We start from the raw sequence: 19,653 nt of genomic DNA on the forward strand, positions 1-19,653 counted from the left end.
AGTGTCCTGCAGTGGTCTTTTCCATGCTGCATCATACTGCAGAATCAGTTTGCTGTCAGTTCTCCTTTGCTTTTTTGCGTTCCAAGCATCTCAGTTCTATATAGCTGTTAATTTCTCTCAAATTCCTTATGCAAGTACAAAATGATCTACACAGTCAACTAAAAATGTTTGGGCTGATCTAATTCAAGCTGATACGTAAGAATGTTCCAAATCTTCTCATCCTGGCAATGATGAAGATAATATTTGCATTGTACATCTATTTCACGTTGAATGATCAAGCAGGCTACCACACAAATATTTGAGTTTTTCTTGAAATTATTTATTTCTGAAAATAATAGTGTGATCTGGTTTGGCTATTTAAAAGTATATTTAGTATTTAATTTAAGTTTTCAATGAAATTTTCATTCTGCGAGTGCTGGAGAACATTCGATGACTTGTACTAATTGTTCACTCATCCTGAAATATAAGCAGACCTCTCTTCTCTCGCTTGACACTATCATCAATTAACTTTCCATCACTGCAAAACCAAATACAAAACCTTGCTCTATCCTCTTGGCTTTATGAAATTATGAAAATAAACCAATGATATGTTATTTCACTGCCCAAAAAGAACAGAAAACATCTCAAAACAAACATGGATGTTTACATCTGTATGGTAGTTCCTATAAATTTAGTAAAATAGTAATGTTCAGGCACCTTATAAAAAAATTCTCTGAAAATCCCAACCACATGAAAAGAGATAAAATATTAGAAATGAAAACCAGGAGACAATGACAGGAAATACCAATACTTGACAGGAAAACATTTTACTGGCATTTAGCAGCAAACCATGGATCTAGTGAGAAGATTTTTATTTGAACCCACAGGTAGCAAATAAATCAGTACAGATAACTAGAATATTATTCCAGAATATAGATATCTCTTCTTCCAGTGTACATATATATGTACATATATTTATGGAGAATTAATAGAAAAATAATAATACATGAATACTTAAGAGCAGCAAAGCTCTTAACAGGAGGTGAGGAGGTGTAAAAACATCTGACTGTGTGGAACAGCAAGAACTATGGACAGAAATAATATCAGTATGACAATACAACTCACAAACATAGTAATTTATACTTGCAATACTCCTATTTATGCCAGCATTTTTCTAAAAAGAAAACAGCTTTATTTTATTTTACAATTTTAATAAAAAATAGAGGGGAACCCCTCAATTTTAGAGATAATTTTAGAAGGAGGAAGAAATGACTACATTTTAGAAAAGAATGGTAACTGTGGCTTTCAATACTTCCTATAGGATAGGAAACCTCTGAACCATCAGTAAGACTTTTCAAGAAAAAGCAGGCAGATCGTATTTATAACCTACTGAATTATTTGTAACCTACTACAAACACAGAATAATAGTAGAAAACTGCTTGCTAAGAATAATTTAATTAGCTAAATCATTGCATCCACGTAACGTAAAACAGATGTTTCATTGTGACATCATATTAATATCAAATGCTGCAGGAAAACCTTACACTACAAGCAATGAATAAAAACCAAAAAGCTAGAATCCTTCTCCCCAGCACTTATTCACATATCAAATCTACTTTTATAAGACAAATTTAAAAAAAGGGGTCAACAAAAATTATAGAAGACTACTTCTTTGAAAGCTCAAGTTTTTAAAAAATGATTATCAATTTTGCCATGCATTAAAATGTGGTACAACTTTTTGCTTCAACTAATGGAGAAATTAGGATCATCTACAGCAAAACCCCAGCATATTTAAAGACTCTGAGCCAAGTTCAACAGGCAGTCCATTTTCTGTCAGTTCAGGACATACTCATTCCCCTTCTAGTCAAAACAAACAGTAATAACTGGAATTAAAGATTGGTTTTGTCATGGACTGTGAGTGCTGATTGAAACTTTTTCTATGGCTTGTGCATATATCCAGTCACTTGAGCTCAGAATGTGCAGCCTTTCCATCCATGGAACAGGGCTCACTTGCAGACCTACCCAGCAGCCTAAGGAGGTGGTATTATTTCTACCAAGTTGACTTGAAATTGATCAGTTGCAAAAGTTATAACAGGGAATCAGAAACACAAACCGAACAAACACAAACCTAAACATAGAAGTGCAGGCCACATGAACTCAGCAGGGCTAAAAATCTCTCAATTGTGCTGTAGGAAGTGTTAGATTTTAATAAGCAAAGCACAGAGAATGTGTTGGTCCTATCTGAGGCTCTAAGTGAAGATCCACTCAAGTTCATTCTTGAAAAGAGATAAATAATTGTACCCTGCCCCCTCCCACCATACCTCTTTCCCAAGATTCATATACTTCTTGGGAAAGCAGACCTCCTCCACCTAGGTGTAAATAATCATGGAATCACAGAATCACCAAGGCCAGAAAAGACCTTCAAGATTATCCAGTCCAACCATCAATCCAGCACCACCATAATCATCCTGAAATCATTGTCCAACTGTCACATCCAGACACCTCTTGAACACTTACAGAGACAGTGATTCCAGCACCTCCCTGGACGACTTACTCAAATAAAATGATGATTAAATGAGATGATGATTCAATAAGATGATGTCTACCAAAGCTGTTGATGAGAAAAACAAAACTTAATTTGAAAATGACACTTTTCAAGTTCATAATAAAAACAGGATAAACATGAAGCCACATCTGTAAATATTTTTTTTATGTCTGTACACAATCAGAATACAAAAGCAGTATATTTTAAAAAATCAAGATCTCACCAATCCAAGGGGTTTTTGTACTATCAGGTCTCAAGCTACAAAAGAGACTGCAGGTGCCGTTATGAAGTTCTCCATTTCCAGACTAGACCATAGCTCATCTCATCTATCCCCAGCAGTTACTGAATTGAGGTGTCTAAGGCTTAGTATTTTCAGAAGACTGTTTCCTCTGTGAACCATGACATTGTATCTTGTGACATGACCACCCCTTAAATTAATCCATTACCAAAATTATAAGAAGATGCAGAGCAGTAACTACCTGGGACACATAGTTCCATGGAACTTTGGGAAAATGCATCATTATTTCAGATGTTCTCAGTGGCCAGTCTATCTCTGAGGTTAATTTAGTGGTGTCCCCACAGCCTTTCTTTTCCTGGCTATCTGCTCCTAAAGGAATTTTGCACGTGTATAGTCCCAATCACCTGTTGCATTAGCAGTTGATTGTGTCAAATCAGATTGGGAATCCAAATCTGGGTGGCTCACAACATGGCCGTAGAAACAAATGTGCTGGCACAGAGGATTATGAGTTATTAGCCATAAGAATGTTGCTTTCTGGCCTATATTTGTTGCTAAAATTGCAATTTCACTGTCATTGTCTTACAGTGAAACTATCAATGTTGCTAGGATTTATCATATATTTAGGTTTACTCTCATGTATTTTTGGATTTTTCATTATTAATACATTAATTTATATTAATAAATTCATAGGAAAAAGTATGTTAGCCAAAGCAATCACATCTTTCATGAAAGTTATTGCAGATCAATATTGCTAGATTATTCTGTTCTATGCCACCCAATATTTGTAATTAAAATTATCCTCCTGGGATTCTAAAATTTCTCTGGTCTTAAACAATGAAATTCATTCCTAAGTGAAATTTTCCATCACCTGAAAATTACCTGTAACTGTGAAAGAAGAAAATTAATATCAAGTACCATGAGATAAATAATATAGTACTCAGATTCAGGGTTTGGGTTGTGTAAATATTACTACAGTCCCAAAACAAAGTTTTCCTAAAAGATCAGACCAGTTACATTACCAGTGGCTTCAAGGCACAATAAACATCCCATAATGTACCTGCAACAAGTGTAAAATGCTTTGACAACCCCTGCATGCAAATTGTTCATAGAAATAAACATGCACTTAAAGACATCTCAACTGGCAAGACTATAAACATTCTGGTTTTGTTTTTCATTTATTCATAGGATCACAATGTATCAGGCATTAAATTATGTGGTTAAGTAGAAATACCCATCCAACTGCTCAGGCATTCAAAAGTGGCAGCTTAGAAGTTAAACTGCGATTTTAACATTTTGTAGAAATCAAAACTAATAGGACAGTTCAAAGCTCAGCACTTAAGACTGTCTGAAAACTCTGGCAATAGCCCTCCAGATGTACATGTGAAACTCACATTTTCAGAGACAGAAAAAGAAAAGAAAATCTGCATTACAAAGCATGCAACTGAGACAAAAAAATTAACGTGAATAGTAAACTAGATAGCTATGAAATGATGGAGTATAAGTGGCCCTCACTATCAGTAATTTTCCCTGAGTTCTCTTAAAACATTACACATGTGCTTCAACAGCATGTCAGCTTTTAATATTGACTTTCTTTTTGTTGCTGTCACAGCTGGGCCTTCAGGAGAGGAAAATCATCATCATGTTTCTTCCTTCACACAAGTTGCTCGTAAAGATCACACTCCAAGCCAGAAGTAAAATTCACTTGCTGTTGCAGACAAGGTTAAAAAACCCCATATATTCCAGTGTTACTAATATTAATCTGATTTGTTTCCTTCCATTTCATTGAGAAAAGTGAGGACTTTGCAGTGTCTTACCTGTAGGTAGGTTCCTGACATGAGTGATAAAACTGACAAATGTGAGTATTAGTGAGGTGAACATTTATAAACACACTCACGTACAGGTGCATATAAAAAACCATACTCCATAGATCTTTATTTTTTCTACTGGCATGCCTAAAAGGAAAATTAAAAGCAAGCCTCGAGTTAACTGTCAATACTTATATATACTGACTGAAAAACACAGTTACTATTACAAATCTTAGATCTGACAACAGTGGTTTACATCTCTCAATATCAAATTTCACTTTAAACGTCTCCGGTATTTCAGTGCTAAAATGTAGATTTTAAAGTTGAGCATTAAGTATTTGCAACTCCCAATGAGTTACATTCAGTATAATCACTAACTTTCAAATTAAAGCTCAGATTGCAGATGATCTGCTAAGGCAGGCCTACAACCAATCATTTCTGTATTGTTCAAGCCTTTCTTTTATCCTGTTGATATCTCATATACAGCAACAGTAAATAAGTTTGAATAAATGCCTAACATCTTCATCTGAATGTCAAATACAGCCAGTTAAAATTTATCATTTTGATAACCATTTTGATAACCAATTCTGATAAACCCCATTATATGGGGTATCAGAATTGCTAAATCATATATCTGGTTGCATGCATATAAAATCACACACAGAATCACACAGAATCACCAGGTTGGAAGAGACCTTCAAGATCACCGAGTCCAACCCATGCCCTAACACCATCTCCACTAACCATGGCACTGAGTGCCACATCCAATCTTTTTTTTAACACATCCAGGGATGGTGACTCCACCACCTCCCCAGGCAGACGATTCCAGAACTTTATCACTTTTTCAGTAAAAAACTTTTTCCTAACATCCAACCTAAATTTCCCTTGGCGCAGCTTAAGACTGTCCTCTTGTTCTGTCAGTTGTTGCCTGGAAAAATAGACCAATCCCCACCTGACTACAACCACCTTTCAGGTAGTTGTAGAGAGTGATAAGGTCACCTCTGAGTCTTCTTTTCTCCAGGCTAAACAACCCCAGCTCCCTCAGCTGTTCCTCATAGAGCTTGTGTTCCAAACTGTTCACCAGCCTTGTTGCGCTCTTTTAGACGCGTTCAAGCATCTCAACGTCCTTCCTGAACTGAGGGGCCCAGAACTGGACACAGTACTCGAGGTGCAGCCACCAGTGACAAGTACTGGGGAAGCTTTGATAAAATAGCTTTGATTAATGCTCAGAGATATCCACAGTACTCTGTAAAACAAACTTATTATGTGAATAAAAGGAAAAAGTCTTACTCAGTTACATAAGTTCATCTTATTTTACAATACACAATCTTTATTCTTTTGCAGTGAAACAGTTGCATCTTTGAAGGCAAAAAAGCCCATACTCATCCAAACTGCAGTCTGGAATTAAATACATGAAAAATAAATGATACCACTGAAACATTTGATCACAGTGGAATTAACATTTCTGCAATGTTGTTAAAATAACACCATTTCATATATGAGGGGTAATATGGGGATTCAATGCAGAAGGGATTATAAAGCCCTTGTCAGTCTGTTCCACAGATGATGTTACTACCTGGGAAGGCTTTAGAACTAGAATGTTTGCAGCCCAGCACAGGGATAATAGGACAGTGAATGCTGTACTGTACTTCCAAAAGCTCTTTTTATCTCTAGCAGTGTAGGGAGAATCAGCGCACAAGGCTACTTCCATTCTTATTTGTGGAAAACACGAGGTGAGAATAAGGTCAAAATAAAACTGGTACCCAAGTGGAGAAAGAAAAGACATCTCTAACATGTTCCTCAGCTTGCATATCCTTCAACATGGTCCACAAGAATACAGTATATATGGGAAAAACCCCACTGTTAAAGCAGAAAAGAAACCTGGTTAATAGGTTTTCTCCTGGCCTTTTCATGTTACTGTTGGAAGTGACATTTCTTTAAAAAAAAACCCAAACAAACCCATTTCTCAGCATGAAAATGCCAAGTGTAACTGAAAAAGAAAATAGGTACCTGCCCCCAAAACCACTTACCAAAAACAATTGATAACTGTTGCTTTTAAACTTTTGAACTTGAATACCTAACAATGTTCTACAGATTAAATCTATAAGGTGATAAAGCAATTAACTATAAACAATTTTAGAAGTCTAATTCTTAAAAAAGCAGAGCAGTGTTGCACCACAGATTACAATGTGTTGGGATCTGTTATAAAATACATTAATCAATACTTTTCAGTTGTGATATACAGTGCAACAAAACAAAGTGTATACAGATAGCAGATACTGAAAGTCTGCACTGCCATAAGCAAGACAGACTTTTCACAGTAAGTATTCTATATACTTTTCGTTTATTATTTTGTGTGTATGAGTGAATTTATCTATAATGCAAGTTTAAATAGATTTGAGTGTCCAAAAACATATTTATTCCAAACACTAGAGTGGGCATGTGTGTTTAGACTCTTGAAAAAGATTTTTATCTTTATAGAATCCAACAAACTTTAAAACAGAACATAAGTCAATACTCTGCAAATGAAATACACCTGTCCATTACAGCAGAAGTTTTAATCTGGGTATAAAAATTTACTTTCTTGCAGTATTTTTGTACAATTCCAAATTATTGTTGTATAAATTCCAAGGTGTTTTAATAGTAATTTCAAAAAAACCTACAGAAATACATATATATTCATAATATCTCCTCCTCTTAATTGCTGTACCACAAAGCACACTGCAATAGAACTATCTGCCAAAATGGAAAGAACATGCCAACATGCAGAGGCACAGAAAAAGTAAAATATTAAAGTAATTTTATTGAACGCCACTGGGATTTTTCGAAACATTATTCTTTGATTTACAGTGAAACAAACTGCCAATAGCACCATTCCATTAAAAAACTTCTTTATGTACAAATATGCAGGACAAATTGCAGTTACCTTGGTAATTTTTTAGCATGTGGTTATTTCAAATAAAAATATTGCATAGATTTTATAATACTATACTACTTGCATAGATTAAAAGATGAAGAATGGAAAGTGTTATGAGTGCATCCTGGTTACCATGGACACATTCCATTCTTGATGTTATTTGGAGGTGCAAGCGGTAAAGCAATTCACCACCACATTGCTTATTCCAAAGCAAACCCAAATCTAAACAGCAGCAACCAAACAAGGCTTCAGGTAAAAAGTCATTGCGATTTTTTAAACAAATAAAGCTACTAAAATATTTATGTGAAAATTAGCAAAAAATAAACCATTTAGGAAATATCTATTGCCAAAATTAATCTGAACTGTAGATTACCAGAAGTATAGAACTATTTACATTGTATGAGAAAATAATATTTGAAATTTGTCATATGGTGAGACAGCTTTTAAGGATGTGGGTCTCATTCTTCCTTTAATTTAATCTAATTTAGAAGCTATAGAAGTAAAGACAAGTCTCACACGTCAGACTCATATTGTATAATAAGAAACCTCTGGGGGAAGTTGAAGACAGACGGTGTGAATTGTGAAACCCTGCACAAAGGCAAATATGAGAAACTTTTTCCTTCCCCAGTACACATTTTTAGGATTTCAAACTTCTTCAGATTCAGCTTTTTGCTTTGCTAAAAACTAGTAACTCAAACTAGAATTTCTCAGATTACAGACTATATGGAGGTTAATTTTTCCCTTAAATTGTTCTCCTTTAAAGAGTTAAACATTCATTGGAGAAGGAAGGTGACTCCAGAATCCAGAAAAGAACATTGAGATTCAGGAGATCTAGATTAAAACATTTTCCTCTGTCCCAGGTGAATGACCTAAATCCCCAGTCTTTGTTTTCAGCACTGGATTTGTTACTACAATCCAAGCTCTCATTCCACTGTGCAGTGAAGAAGCCATTGTGCCTTCTACTGAGAAAATGTCACATTTTCAGTTGTCCTAATGACTTTATCTCTACTAAATCCCTTCTCCCAGACTATTTTATCCCATACTATATTACTTCTCCACAGTTTTTTTTTTTTTAAAAAGACAACCTGGGCTTTTTGGCTGGGTTTTGTAGATTGGAGGAGACCTTAAAATTTTGATTTCAAAATTAGAATATTCAAATTCTTCTATGACTCATTTTATCATTTTATCTTATTTTCTCTTGCACACTATTGTTGCATTTTTACTACAATTTCAAATGAATCTATTGGTTTTAAAACAATTCACTTCCATGTACTTTGGTTAAGAAATTGCCCGTTTCACCCTCACGTAAATCTTTACAAAATAAATGCAGAATAAATATCAGCATTACTGAAATATAATAAAGGAGACAAATATATATTAAATTAGATACTTCTAAAATCATGATCTGTATAACTAAGCATCTTTCACTTAATTGGTTGCTTGAGGCCAGTATCTGCTAATTTGTTGCCTAAGAATTTGTAAATCTAGGCTCAACTTCCAACATGTTAAGTCAAATGCTTTCACTAGATAAATATTTTAAATTCTGAAATTAATTGGTAAAAAAATCCATCTTAGCTGCTTCCTTCATCTTTCCAATCCCTGTTAGTTTACATGCAATTTTATTTACAAAAAGGCATCCCTCTTGTCATAGTTTTTTCTACTCTGACTCTAACATAGTTGCATCTAATTGAGAAGCTGATACCATAGTACTGGATTTTTTTACTTTATAGTGAAGTTTTTCATACAGTTGCATTTAAATCCACACTGCAGCTTTGACTCCATAAGAAATAAAGGAAAATTTGAGTTGCACAACAGAAATCTTCAGGCTTAGACAAAGCCATGCTCATTCTGCAAGTGAATGAAGCTGAGGCTTCTAGGTCACTTTAAAAATGCAAAACAGGTACCTTAAAATTTTACATAATTTTCACCAAGAAAAGGTAACCGTGTATTGTGTCTAAACTATAGAACCAGCTAGCACTGGCAATGGACAGGTATTTACAAAAGAACTAAAATGAAATGTTTCATAACTTTAGAAAGAGCTGGAGTGAGGCTATCCTTAGGCATGGACACTGACTCAGCTCAAGCCAATGCTATTTTGATCCCTATGGGATAAGCTGCTGTGGAACGGTAACATACACGGGCAATTGTTTCATGCGAGGCTACAATGGCATATTGTGATTAACTTAAAAGCAAGAATGTAGATCTTGTAGATCTTGTGAAGAATCATTTTTTCCTTCCTGCCTCCAAAACCAGTGAGACTCTGTAACGAAAATATATGACTGGACAAAGCAGACTATTTTGAGAGTTCTGATTTGGTTAATATGCAAGAATGTGCACACCAGCAAATGCAGCCTGAAAAAGAGGACCACGCTGGTTTCAGGGCTGGTGGTGGTATGTAGCTCAAAATTGCTGACAGGGTTTGACCTCTTTCATTGAAAAAGAAAGTAAAACAGACTATCAAGAGTTAGCAGTTAATTAAGTCTTAACATATTTAGGGTTCTAAGAAGTCTTTGAAGGACAACTTTTTCAGAGCAAACACAAAAAAATGAAACACATCTGGGTGCAATAGTGCAAGAGTCCACCAAACTGAAATTAAACTAAAGCACTGGTGCCATTCCACATTTCAGGGATGAACAACAGGAAATCAAATAGGTACTAGCTGCTGCCTGTTACGTCTGTGAAATCGGATGCTTTTTGTTCTTTTGGCAATTTATTAACTTTCTTCTCAAATTTAAGGTAGGGCTTACAAGGTCCCTGCTTCATTTGACAACTGATACAAAATGCTAACATCTGCATTTGCTATAGTATAGGAAATTATACAAATTACTATTTTGTCTACACTGATAGGATTACATCTCTACAGTCTTCTGATGTGCACTCATGAGAAGAAAAAATAGGTCTCTTTGGCATTTACTAGACATTGTCCATTTTTCAGTCTTTTTAAAGAGATGTCCATTTCATATATGCCAAAGAATCTAAAGTGTAATGCCCAGCTGTGCTAAAGGAACTATTCTACAAGAAAAACTCATACACATCATTGGGTTGAAATTCTGGACAACAGTGTGTACTTGAAAGTTTGTACATATTCTTCTCAGGACCATGTTAGTCATCATGCAAACCCACATACTTCCCTTCCCTATGTCTGCTTTGGTTTTGGAGAAAAAAAAGTATTACTATTAATAGCAAGAAAAGCTAAAACAATTTAGTTAGCAAATAAAAATACATCAGTGACTGGAGCAGAGTACAGAGGTAAAGACAATGACACACAGAAAAAAGATAACTTCCTGGTGTAAAGGCAAACTGTTTCGTGCAGTGCTTTTAACAAATATTTCAAGCTCATGAAGAAAAAGAGAAGTGTCTCAGTTCCAAAATTTCACATGTAGCAACTATGAAGCTGATAATTTTTCCATCACTTCACTCACACTCAGAAACATCAACCCACTTAAGCCAAGGGATAAGCTTTGCCTGTGTGTGTGCATGACTACTAAAGGCTCCCACTGACAGCATCTGAAGAACATTTTAGTAAAATACAGGAGGAAGATATAATAAAAAAGCTTGGAAATAATAATTGTCTTTTCCTTTGGGGAATGCAGTAGTTATATTTGAGCACAAAATCTGTTGTCTTGCCATGGTCTCCTCCCCTTCTCTCAGTTACATACCTGGTTTATTCCTATTTTAGTATCTTTCTTCCTTGGTTTTCCCAGAGCTTGTGGGTGGGAGAGAGAACAAATAAAAAGTGAAGAAAGTAAGAAAAAAAGTAGGTAAAGCAGTTTATCATAGCTGCTTACAGCACAGGTGCTTTGGAAGCTAAGGTCTACCTTTATACAGACTTGTGCACACAGATCAGAGAAACAATACAAGAGTGAGAGACAATGCAGAAGGGAGGGGATGTGCTGAAGGGAAAGCAAAACTATCAGAGGGAATAAAATATTACTCTAGAGGATCAGAGTCTTCAATTATGAGCACGATACTTGCCATTTATTAATGTGATTAAACAGGCAGACCTAGATCAGACTGCCACAAAGAGATTATTCCACTACTTAACAGAACAAAGGATGCAAGCTAAGTGCAAGACATAACATTCCTTTCTAGATGGGTAAGACACTGACAGTTTTAATTTAAAACCATTTCTTTTGGTTTTGTCCTTCTTAATTCAGTTTCAAGGACTCCTTGTTGGAATTTCAGGTCAAGTCTATGCTTTAAATTTCTTTTTTTCTTTTCTTTTTTCCTTTTTTTTTTTTTTGAGCTTGAGTTTGTTTCCTCTTTATTAGAGTAAAAAAACCCAAACAACAAAACAGAGCAGTCAGACTCCTGCTATCTGTATAAAATGTCCTGAAGTACAGCAGTGTTACAGTGCAAAGTAATTTTTAGGGAATCTGCACCTCTTTTAGCAGGGTCTGTACATATAACTGGCAATCTCTTCTATTACAGATGAAGTCTTACTTAAATCATCCCACAGCTCTCTTCTTGGATACTTCTTATCTTCCTGATTTGCATATATCTGCCACCAGTTTAATCTAATATCTGCTGAAAACTGTTTTCCTATATTCTTAAGTGGGCAGCTCACTCTTAGCACTGACATCTCCTACTCTAAATTTTGAGAAACATCTATTGCACTGGCCCCTAAAATCTCATCACATTTTTAAAGAACAAACTAACACTATCAGTGTGTTTTTCAAAGTTCCCTTGCTGTCTATTTACAGCTTTAATACCACCTCAAATCAAGGAACCAAATTCTAGGAAACAGGAACACTAGGATTTTTTCAGTCCAATTTTAATTACTCATTTTATATGAAACTTAACATTTGTTATCTGTAGGTTTCAGTCTCATTGTAAACTGCATAGGAGGAAACAACTGTACAACTCAGCTGCAGCACCAACTTAGCAAAAGCTGAAGTCTATCATTATCATTTGTCGTGATAATTTGATGCGTACATATACTAAAACATATATTGCATTTTCTGTCACAAGTATCTGCTTGATTTTTTGATGCTTTCCAGCTATGCAGCTTCTCTTGCCTGCAATCCCCATCTGCTGTTATTCCTTTCACTCTATTGTTCATTATCATCCTATTTCGTTATTTAGAACTCTGGCTTCAGACACTCTCCCAGGCTTCTGCTTCTACAGTATTGAGTTTTTCAGCAATGATTTTTATAATTTTACTGTGCACTAGTGTTCATTCTTCTAGTTCCCACCCTTCTTCAGACAATTTGTGTAATTCAGGTTTCAGCCAAAAAATGATGTTTACACTGGTTGTACCCAGTGCACAATTTTAATCTAATTTAGTGAAGCCCATCCAAAAGCTGCAGGCACTTTTACTTTGGTTTAATTCAGGCTTATTTCAGTTTAACACAAACTGATTTAGTTTATATCCAATCAAAATCAAGCAAATCTTTACAATAAAAATCCATAGAGCAGTTTAGACCAGGAACTTCATTTAAAAATAATTTTTAGGTTTCACTGGTGCATCTTTACATAAGACTTTCATAGCCTATCTCACTTTGAGATAAAAATTCTGAACCTTTTCTCGCTTTGCCTTCTACACTTCTTGCCTTTTTCCTTCCCTTGAACACTTTGCTTAGTGCATTTAATTACTTTTGATAAATGAAAGAAGTATAAATATATGGTATGCCTAGTCAAGTAAACGTATCTGATAGCTCTTCATCATAAATGCTATTGTGTATATGGAAAATGAAATAATGTAGACTGCTCTTGGTTAATAAAGGCAAAAGAAAAGAAGAAATAATTATTTTTCTAACTTGAAGCCGGAAAAAAGAAAACAAGACAACAGGTAAGAACACAAACTTACCTTTGGTAACACAAAAGTAGAATTACTCCTGAAGTATCCCAACACAGAGAACAAGATTGATAAGGATTTATTACCTAAGTAAGGCAAGCAAAAAATATAACTCAGTCTTCTTTGTTTCTAAAGAACAAACACTAGCAATAATGAACACGTGAACATCACTTGGTTACAGCAAGAAATGTTCACATTATTAAGCAGAAAGTAGTCGTGATTGCTTACCTTGAGAAACTATTACACCTTCATGACCTGAAAATCATCCTTATCAGGGAGAACTAGATAAAGTATGATACTTCTAAAGAAAGCCACAAATATTAAAACCATGCATAAAACTCAAAATTGGAGCTTAAACATTGCAATTCTGTGAGATCCTGCTATCTGTATATTAAAGACTAGTTGTAAGTAGACAAAACCCAATACACTCTAGGCTACCAGTGATATAGTAAAACCAGAGTAATAGTGAATTAACTAAGATTACTTCATCATCTTTAACATACCTTAATTGAAACTGGTATGAGAATATTCCAACACATCTTCAAATGACAGCTCAAACACTACTGAAAAAGAATTTTATAAACCCACATGACAGCACTGCATTATCATAGGGTTAACTAAGAACTCAACTTCACAAGTAATAATCATCCTATATCAGTTATATATCTAATTTCAAATCAATAAATGAATGTTTCACAGGGTTAAACATTTGGTAATGTTTGTGGGGAAAAAAAAGCCAAAACAACCACCTTCCAAAAAAGAGAAATGAGTCTTCTGGGAAGGTAAAAACCCACCATTTACATTGCTGTATGTGATGCCTTCTTTAGAGAAATCTTGCTCCACTAATAAGGAAAGCCCTGAAATTCCAGCATTGCCAGTGCAACACATCACAAATTGCATTTCAGTTGTTAAAAGTCCAAATTTTCCTATGTCAGTTCTTCTGCTGTATTACATCTTCAATACTGCAGCATGACCAAAGAATTCCCAAATCTTTCCCAAAACCTTATGGATAAGATCTAGCCACTGCATACATTCAGAGGTGGCACATCATGGAAGAAGTGAGAGGTACCATCAGGCATCCAAACCACAACACATCACGGCACTGCTAAATCAACTTATTTTAGCTTTGGACAGACACCTGACAACAATATTCATGTTTTTCCAGTGCAGCATTATTTCCCCAGAGAAACTGTCTCCATTTTCCAAGCAGCAGTTCTACTGTTTACTTTGATGTCTGAATTAGAGACAGCAAAAATGCAAAGGAGATTTCCCTATGTATTTTAGGCTTAACAAACATTCTCCTGATAATTACTGCTTAATACTGTGTAATACCATTACCATGAAAATGTTTGATTCTTTTGGAAATATACCTTTTCAGCATAGCAGAGCATTTCCTGAGCTGGTACAAAATGGCTGCCTTCTCCTGGTCTCATCAAGCTATACTTGAAATATTTCTAATTTAAAACATCAACAAGAAGTTCCTAGTTCTATGCAGTTGAAGTCCTCCATACAAATAGCTCATAATAAAAATATAATTTTTTTAAACTCCCTCTTGAGAAATTTCTATGCTCTTTTTGTTTGTTAAGAACACAAATCTCTGTTTGAAAAGTCAAAGAAGAGACTTGAATAGAATTGGTCCAGGTAGGTAATAACTGGCATCGTTCATGTTTCAAATGCAAAAAAAGGAGTAGAATTTTGAAAAAGGTTCATCTCCCACAAATCTTTACTTAAAATAAGACTTATCTTTCAAAAAATTGTTTTGTGTAACATGAAATTAATTTCAGCTCAATGCCTATTAGAACATCTGTTAATTCCTCCCCCCCTCCATCCATCTGGCTTAAGCACTTCAAATGGCATCTGCTGTCAATCAAATAGGTTACATATCAAATGTTATCATAAAGACTTAAAAACAAGCCCAAGACATAGCAGTTAACTTTATAGTACCTTTTTCCCAAATGGACGAGGTATCCTCGCAGGTTTAATAAAGCATGAAGGTACTCACAACTGAAAATCAGCCAGCCCACAACCACTACAACGATCATTTATTAATGTCTCCTAAAATGGAAAATGATAATTTGGTGGGGTTTTTTGTTTTGGTGTGGGGATTTTTTTGGTGTTATTTTTTTTTCTTAATTTAAAAAAAATTTTTTTGGGTTATGTTGTTGATGTGGTGGTGGTTTTTTGTTTGTTTGCATTTTTGTAGTGTAGGACTTACAGAGATCAGTCACAGAACTGGGTTATTTATTGAAAAAGGACTTTAAAAAAAATGTTCTTAAAGATTTAAGTGCTGTAGGTTCATAATCTTTGCTCACAACTAAAAAAGCCAGAAAAAAACCTTTATTTCTAAAATGAAACAACTAATTATAGGACCTTTTAAGCAAATACTGTAGTAGCCATTATCCAAAATAATTTGCTGTGCTCAGAATGTATTGATTTAATCAGAAACTGATTGAAGATGTAGAGGCGAACACTAAACAATAGGAGCAATGAGGGGTAAAGAACAAGAACATTCATCAGGACTGTTTGCCCAGTTACTTACACTGTTTGCTCATCTACATGTCCTATGTATATTTGTTATAGAGAACCCAGATGCTGACCTCTGCCCAAACACACAATTCTGCAGTTCCATATTTGAGAGAGTTCAGTTATCCTGGCTGTTACAGGAGCAGATCTTATGTAGAATACTGCACAGAACAATGGCAGCCTTGTGAACGTACCAGGCTGGTCTTTTGAGGGTAAGTAGCTGAACATTTTACTAACGTGACAAAATCTTCTGATTAGTGTAGCATTCATTAAATGGTGACAGATGCTAGTATTAATTACATATTGAGCGGATCATTTTCCCATTACATTTCTTTTGTTACCAGCTTCATCATTCCAGTTATCAGCCCGCCCTATAAGCAGATTAAGCACCAGACTTTTTTTGGGGGGTGGGGGATGTGTGTCTATATTCCTTTTTTGACCAAAATGAGCGACCGATCTTTCCTACACTACCCCACCATCTGGATTCCTCTCTTGCACTTTTCAAAACCTGTATTTATCATCTATTACACAATTTATAAGAAATGTTGGTTATTTGTGTGGCTCTCTCAAGCCATCTTATATTTAATGTTGAAAGCCATAGGATTAATTGCTTGCTTTGTAAAAACACATAAAATCTATTGTTGTTTGTGATAAACCTTGCCAAATTATAACTGGCATATCAAATATTAATTTGGCATTTCAAGATTGAAAAACATTTACAATGAAAGGTAATGGAAAGGCACATGTGAAACAATTTGCCATCCCTCATGTCAATCTTGAACAAAAAGACTCCCATCCTATGTAACACTACATGCACTCAAAACAAAAACTATTCACCATTCCCATGAATACTAGCAGGATCCCTAGTACACATTTTATGGCCAAGAATCATTTTTTATTTATGTTTACCCTGACAAGTACACCAATTTCTTCTTCATAACAACTCAGAACAGTCCTGGACAGGAAAAAGAAAACAAATTAATAAAATAAAATTTGAGAAGTACAAGTGGGAAATTCATCATTTGGAAATAATTTCTGCCATAAACCAAAAAGTTATAAATCAAAAGTTGACAGGAGAAATTGGAATAATAACTAATTGAAGGATGATAAAGAGTCATTAATATGATTTTGGTAGAGAAAGTTAAATACAATCCTAAAATTTAAATCACCCAGGACTTTCCAGAAGACATGGGGAAGTAACAATGCTTTTGCACATGGAACTTCTTAGGCTTATTATTATTAAGAATAAAAGTACTAATGGGAAGAGATGCAGTGAAAAGATATGAGAGTGACCAAGAAGCAGAGAGTCTGTTTCACAAGTGGAGACTGAAAAAACAAAACAAGCCCTATCCAGAGCACATATTTATTAAATGCATACAATATATCATATATATACATACACATATACAGCATTGCTACCTACACACAAGATATCCAAACAAAATGCATGTAAGTTAATCTGCATAACTGCACTTCTAACCATCAGAGAAGTGATGATCTGGAGCAGTTGTTCTGTGTGAAGTAGCAGAGGAAAAAAGTGTCACTACCTTTGAAACACATAAATCCCATTTCTCCTATGAGGATCTATTATGTGGTTGGATGAAACAGTAGGCACTGGGACTGGATGACCTGAAGTTGTCTCTTTCAGTCTTACATTTCTGCAGTGGAACTGGCAGGTGCCCACACAGGGGAAACGTGGAATCGTTTCTGTGCATTTGTAAAATTATGATTGCTGACTTAAAATAGCTACTACATCATTTCACTGATGGCTCGGAATATCTCTCCTTCCATACAATCCAGCTGGATGAACTGTATTCTGTAAATGCTCATTTATGCAATTAGGTTTCTTGCCCTAACACATTCTTAAGACCTTCTGTATTTGTACAGGATTTCTGGTTCTGTGACAGTTTGACTTTATAGTTAACTGATATCTGGAAATCCTGGCCATGACCACAGGTCCACAAGCCTTGGAGCTTTATAAGACATGCCCAGTAAATTGATAACTTCATCCTGAAAGAGATGAATTTACTGCTCACGTAAAGCCCAAGTAGACCATTCAAAGAAGGGCAACACTTGCCAGAATTATGGGAGCTTACATACAAATCCACCATGCAGCCACAAACTCCCCTTTTTCTTTTAAAGAAAAACAACAGACAGTTCTGAAACCACTCACTTCCAAGAATGGGACTATTCAAAGTAGCAGGTTTCAGCATTCATGTAACCATGTACCTGGTTGGAGGCTTAGACTGAGGCCTTTCAGGCAAAGACTGTTATTTATTAGGAGACTGCAAAATAGCACACGGGGAACATGAACCAACAACAAGGCCTCCTCCATGCTAACACAGGATGGCTAAATATATTTTACATGAGACACAACTTGGAACATCAGTGATGCACATACCTTCAATTGCTATTTCTGACACAGGTCTTCTCTCAGGAGATTCCACAGCCTGTAGAAAGGTTAACTAGCATCTAGAAGTTTTACATGTACAGAAGTTAAACCTGGAGACACTGCTTATGTGAAGGTCTTTTGAGGAGTACTGAATTTAAAATTTGAGTGAATGACGAAGTTTTTCTGGAATCATTAGCTTCAGAAAATATAGTGATATATTCAAATACATACATTCACTGCACAATACTCAAATGATCTTGTTGCCATAAAATCAAAGCTGAATTTTTTAAATAATTCAAACCAATTATTTTTCAATGACACCAACTTCCTGGTAATGGTTTGTACAATGAACATTTGCAGGAAAATTTGAACTTACTTACACTGACAGCTATGAAGCTTTTTTGCATGGTTTATGTTAACTGACTTTGGTTTGTTTTCAGGATATATTTGGGCAGCTGAAAACCCACCCAAGAATAGATACCTGAAGTGTGTGACAGGAAACAGATACGAGAACCAAAAACCTGACAACAGTAATAATAAGAAGAACCATCTTATTTTTATTATCTGAGTGCAAAAATGAATAGCAAAGACCCTACAGCACTCAATCACATTCCACAGACAAGCAGAGCACTCATAGGATTCCTATGGGGTCAGTGGGACAGGCCCACTACAAGAGTTCAGCTACTGAAAAGCACATATTTCCCAGTTACTGTGCAGTAGTTCTTCCCCGAAAGTACATATGCCCATTATTTTTGTTTACTTTATGAAAAAAAACTGAAAACTTCCTCCTAGTTTAAAAATATGTTGGGGTTTTTTTTGGTTCCACTGAGACATTTAAAAAACTTTCTCAGAAAAGTTTATTGCTTACTCCCCTGCCTTAAGTCTGATCACCCTGAAAGTGCAGCTAAACTTACATTTTCTTAGAAGGAGTACTTAAGGATTTGTTGTTTATTTGCGTTAAATGTAGCACCACATTTATTTGTGAGGCATTTCTGAGAGTACTTACGTCTGTTTTAAGGGTACAAAATCACGATGTGCATACACTACTTTGCAAGGCTACTAACTCACCATTTTGATAGATTTTTATTTCCTCCTTTCCTCTGGTTCCTCACCCAGAGCCGCATCCCACAGGCTCGGGAAAGTCCAGGCAGAAGGAATCTCCCACATACTGGGGCTCCTCGTCTTCACTCATGCCTGGAAATACCCTTTTTAGCAGCCAGCCCTCACGCAACCCAGCCCTCGGGAGGCCAGGCCAGCGGCACTTACTGGTGGCGCCTCCAGGGCCGCTTCCTGGTTTACGGGGCCCCCCGTCCTGCCTAGGCATGGAGACGCTCCTTCCCCAAGGGCAAGCCCTCGCTAAAGCCGCTGTCGTTTCAGGCCGCCAGTCTGTCTTCCTTCCCTTCCGGGCGGTGAAGAAAGCGGCAGCCCCGCCGCCGCCATTTTGGGACGGCGGCAAG

At 35.8% G+C, this 19,653-nt stretch overlaps 1 long non-coding RNA gene across 3 annotated transcripts; it reads right to left on the bottom strand.

Moving 5' to 3' along the window:
* Positions 1-297: 297 nt before the first annotated feature.
* Positions 298-19,647, bottom strand: LOC108444763. Of its 3 annotated transcripts, none has more exons than XR_001859436.1 (3): positions 19,463-19,647; positions 19,265-19,390; positions 298-13,367 (listed from the first exon to the last, which is right to left on the bottom strand). It is a non-coding gene; the product is annotated as an uncharacterized LOC108444763 (long non-coding RNA). The 3 variants fall into 3 exon arrangements; XR_001859435.1 differs by having other exon boundaries at positions 298-11,190; positions 13,294-13,367; positions 19,265-19,647; XR_001859434.1 differs by having other exon boundaries at positions 19,265-19,647.
* Between the last annotated feature and the right edge of the window lie 6 nt (positions 19,648-19,653).

Source organism: Corvus brachyrhynchos, unplaced genomic scaffold, assembly GCF_000691975.1.
Source record: "Corvus brachyrhynchos isolate BGI_N302 unplaced genomic scaffold, ASM69197v1 scaffold221, whole genome shotgun sequence".
NCBI lineage: Eukaryota > Metazoa > Chordata > Aves > Passeriformes > Corvidae > Corvus > Corvus brachyrhynchos.